The 5078-nt window shown below is 41.6% G+C and overlaps 1 non-coding gene across 1 annotated transcript; it reads right to left on the minus strand.

Moving 5' to 3' along the window:
• Nucleotides 1-3056: 3056 nt before the first annotated feature.
• On the minus strand, nucleotides 3057-3175 carry LOC138362137 (5S ribosomal RNA). The gene has a single exon (XR_011227434.1). It is a non-coding gene; the product is annotated as a 5S ribosomal RNA (ribosomal RNA).
• Between the last annotated feature and the right edge of the window lie 1903 nt (nucleotides 3176-5078).

The following is a 5078-nucleotide window of genomic DNA, read 5'->3' on the forward strand; positions in this document are numbered from 1 at the left end:
GACTCAGCTCAGAGCGGGTCGCGTGGCGGAGCGCGCTGATTGGTCAGTGGCGGACTCCCTTGATCCTGAGCGGGGTATATAACACGAAGCTCGATCTGCGGGCCGGCATAAAACACCACAAACCCACAACAGCAGCAGTAATGTCAGGACGCGGCAAGGGAGGCAAAGTGAAGGGCAAGTCAAAGTCTCGCTCCAGCAGGGCCGGACTTCAGTTCCCCGTGGGCAGAATTCACCGTCTGCTGCGTAAGGGCAACTACGCCGAACGCGTCGGTGCTGGCGCTCCTGTCTACCTGCAGCCGTCATGGAATACCTCGCTGCCGAAGTTCTGGAGCTCGCCGGTAACGCCGCACGTGACAACAAGAAGACCCGTATCATCCCACGTCACTTGCAGTTGGCCATCCGCAACGACGAAGAACTCAACAAACTTCTGTCTGGCGTAACCATTGCACAGGGAGGTGTTCTTCCAAACATTCAGGCAGTTCTTTTGCCAAAGAAGACAGAGAAGAAGTAAGCACTTCTGCCACCCACCACGACAAATACCATAACCAGGCTCCATCCGGAGCCACACACACTTTAATAGAGAGATTCAAGTAGACAATCAACTTTCAAACATTAATAATAACATTTATATTGATTTCATTTGGAATGTGTACATAACAAACAAACAAAACAAAATTATAGGGGATATTCAGCATCACTTGGAATATTAACCAATCATATAAATCCAATATATATTTTATATTTTACTTTAAGCGAGGAATTCTTATTCTATCAATTTTTAATCATACAAATGAACAAAAGCAATTCTTCACTAGACGTAATAAATGAATAAATGATCAAGGTTTTAATGTGTTTCATGAATATATAATATATATATATATATATATATATATATATATATATATATATATTATATATATATATATATATATAATTATAATATATATATTTTAATACTTGTGAACCAGAATATGTTTGAGCAGCAGCGATCGTGCCATTGGCCGAAGTGCAACAATTCAAATAATTTAAAGGGCCTGCTCGGGTATATAAGAGAGGCTGGGAGACTGGGGCCGGTGGTGGGTGATGGGTGATGAGTGATGGTGTGGTGTGGTGTGGTGTGGTGTTGTTAAGAGTTGATTTACGGCCGGCCAGCCAGCCAGCCACCAGCCAGCCAGCCAGCCAGCCAGCAGCCAGCCAGCCAGCCAGCCAGCCAGCTGCAGCCAAGGCAGGGCAAGGCAAGGCAATAACAGGACAGGACAGGACAGGCCAGGCAAGGCAAGGCAAGGCAAGGCAAGGCAGGCAAGGCAGGCAGGCAGGCAGGCAGGCAGGCAGGCAGGCAGGCAGGCAGGCAGGCACAGGCAGGCAGGCAGGCAGGCAGGCAGCCAGGCAGGCAGGCAGGCAGGCAGCCAGCCAGCAGCCAGCCAGCCAGCCAGCCAGCCAGCCAGCCAGCCAGCCAGCCAGCCAGCCAGCCAGCCAGCCAGCCAGCCAGCCACTCCCACTTTGTATTTATATGCATTCAATTTATATTCAAACATTATATATGTTAAGGGCCTTGTTTTAGTGTTTATTTTAAAAATGACAAACATCGAGTCATTTTACCAGTCCTTTAGCGTTAACGGTGATGCATTTTAAAACTGAACATAAATCGCCTTTTCTGGATATATCAAATATCGAATCCGCTTAATGTGCCTACAATTCAATCATTCAAAAAATACATAATTTACATCAAGCCTTTTCATAGAACAGACAATAAGATTTGTAGATGCAAAAAAAAAAAATCCTTTAAGTTATCAATACAATGTGAGAAAACTTTACTTTTATAACTAAAGTTGCACAATTATACCAATTCTATGGTGGCTGGGTGGTAAGGTGTGTGGCTGGTGTTTTGGAAGTCGCGAGTTCAAACGACCCAATGGGAATAATACTTTTTTTTTTTGCCATACAATCTTCCTAATACTATTATGTAGGTTTGTGTGTGTTTTTTTTATTCATTCTTTGGTTTTATAGATGACATACATATTGACTCCTTTTACCGGTCCTTAATTAGGCTCTGGGGAAGCAATGGTGTGGTGGTGGTGGTGGTGCATTTAAAACTAAACCAAAAATCACCAGTTCTGGACGCGTCAAATATCATATCCGCTTAATGTGTCTACAACCTAATTACTTAAAACTACACTATTTAATTCATTCATATCATGTGCATATTGGTCATTATGCTCATACAACCGACATCAAAATTTATTTTCATTATTAGAATCATACATTTCATCAAGTAATACAGATACAAAGAGATTTTCTTTCTGAGAAGACCGTTAGTATTGGCTGGCTGGCAGGCAGGCAGGCAGGCAGGCATTTGAGGGTTATTATTTCGCCTGTTGATTGGGGGGAGGGTTGATGTGTTAGGGGGTTTTCGGTTAGGTGTGGTGGTGGTGATTGGTGGTGAGTGGTGGTGGTGGTGGTGTGGTGGTGGTGGTGGTGGTGGTGGTGGTGGTGGTGGTAGTAGGTGGGAGTTGGGGGGGGGGGGGGGAGGGAAGGGGAGGGGAATGATGGTCTGTGGATTCCTTCTCCGTACCCTTTACATATAAGCAAAAATATGCCTTCCTGTGGGTATAGAAACATTAACACAAATTATATCAGTAACTGAATATTGTAGCCTTTTAAAACAGAAAAGATTTTGTACATACAAATACTTTTTAATTATCATTTATTTGTGGAAATGGCATTACGTCATTAAATTGATACCTCAGCATCAAGCTTAGTGTCCCTGCAGCAGTGGTCCAGTGGTAAAGTGTATATAAGTGATGCGTATTCTTGGAGTTGCGAGTTCAAACCCGGATTAAGCTATATATATATACAACATGTTTTGTTTTGGTTGTTCGTTTTTGTATAAAGCCTCACACAATATCTATATTAAGCGAGTTTGTTTTAAACATGACATACATATTAATTCATTTTACCAGGCCCTTATTCCACACAACTCCGTGATATTTCCCGTGGAGCCAGCCATTCAAACAAAAACAAACGAAACAAAACAAAACAAAAACAAAAAACATTATTGCCAACAGCATTTGGTGTTCCCAGGCGGTCACCCATCCAAGTACTAACCAAACCCAACGTTGCTTAACTTCGCTGATCGGACGAGAAGCGGTGTTCTCAACGTGGTATGGCCGTTGGCATGAGACTGCCTACACATTGTGGCTAATAACCAACTCTTTTTTAAGTCATCGCGGCCAGGATACGGACCTGCTTGTGGTGTCTTAATGGTAATTGTATCCTAACATATTTTTGTCTCCTTGGCATGGATATTTAACATCGTTTATTCAGTCTTGGGTTTATGTTCTTTCGCCATTTACAGACATTTTACATCTACCTACTTCCTCAGCCTGCCCTGCCAATTTCTAATGAATTTGTGGATTTTCTTTTGTAATACAAACATGTGTGTGCTCATCTGCTCTTCAGTTTTTATGATATTTGTCTCATCTGTCCTGCTTTATGATACTTTTACAAAGAACATGAACAAATGCTTCTATTTTAGAGAAGATATGGGATCCAGGTTTCGGAGCCGTAAAACCAACCGTCGTGATTGGTGGACGAGTTGCCAGGTTGCAGCTTCTGTACCGTGCCGCACATAAATAGGTTCGGCTCAAGCGGCGGCAGCATCATTCCCCGTGACTGTCTGAGCGTCTCTCATCACCTTGGTTGGTTCATCATCATCATCATGGTAGAAGCTAAGCTACAAGAAGGCTGCGGCTGCTGCTGCTGCTGCTGCTGTGGTGGCCACCACCAGGAAACCTCGCGTCCAGGTTGCTCACCCGAAAACTAGTCAAATGGTTCTAGCCGCGGTCGCAGCACTCAAAGACCGTAAGGGCTCGTCTCTACAAGCAATCAAGAAGTACGTTGTTGCCAACAACAAAGTCGAGGCTGCCAAGATCGCCATTACATCCGAAGATTTCTCAAGAAAGCAGTGGCTGACAGGCATTCTTGTTCAGACCAAGGGAAGTGGAGCTAGTGGATCATTCAAGCTGGCCGTAGCAGAGAGAGGGCCGTTCTAACTCCCAAGAAAGCCACCACAACCAAGAAACCATCTACAGCAGCAAAGAAGGCCGTGGTAACTCCCAAGAAAGCCGCCACAAGCAACAAACCACCTACAGCCTTGAAAAAGAAGCAGCAGCAGCTTGTTGTTGGGAACAAAAAGCCCAAATAAAGAGAGCTTCAAAATCTCCCAAACCACCCAAGGCAAAGAAAGCTGTCAAGAAACAACAAAGGCAAAATAAACGACGACATGCAAGCAGCATGAATACACATGACAATAAACATCCAGGCCTCCCCCCTCAGTGGAGGGGCCTCATATGATTCCAAAAAGAGTTTAGTTTTGTACACAATAAATCATTACTTTTTGGGTAGATTTACTCTGTATATTATATATATATATATATATATTATATATATATATATATATATATATATATATATATATATATATATATATATATATACATGGGTGAGGTGATATGGTACCAAAGTTTTGGGTAAGGTGATTGACATTTACACAAGATAAAACACGAACAATGGGAATAAAAACATAAGAATGGAAGTAACCTGCAGAAGGCCTATTGGCCCAAACACAAGCACTCCTCTTGATGCTTCTATATTGGTTCGGAGTCTTGCAAGCTATAATATATATATATATATATATATATATATATATATATATATATATATATATATATATATATATATATATATACTATATATATATAATATTATATATATATATATATATGCACACAAAACTAAATAGTCTTGTTAGACAAATTGCCCCTATTAGAGGCAAGTTGACTAACAAGCCGATGACTGCAATTGTTTTGAATTTGAGTTAAATCTAACATAGAAATGTAATCAAACCTAACCTAACCTATGCTAACCCAAGCTAAGCTAAGCTAACCTAACCTAACCTAAGCTAAGCTAAGCTAACCTAACCTAACCTAACCTAACCCAGCAATTCATGATCTTATATAATACTGTTAATTGGATAAACCAATTTGAAAGAAATGTTCGAAAATAACAAAATTAACTGT

The sequence above is a fragment of the Procambarus clarkii genome, unplaced genomic scaffold (assembly GCF_040958095.1).
Source record: "Procambarus clarkii isolate CNS0578487 unplaced genomic scaffold, FALCON_Pclarkii_2.0 HiC_scaffold_1303, whole genome shotgun sequence".
NCBI classification, from domain to species: domain Eukaryota; kingdom Metazoa; phylum Arthropoda; class Malacostraca; order Decapoda; family Cambaridae; genus Procambarus; species Procambarus clarkii.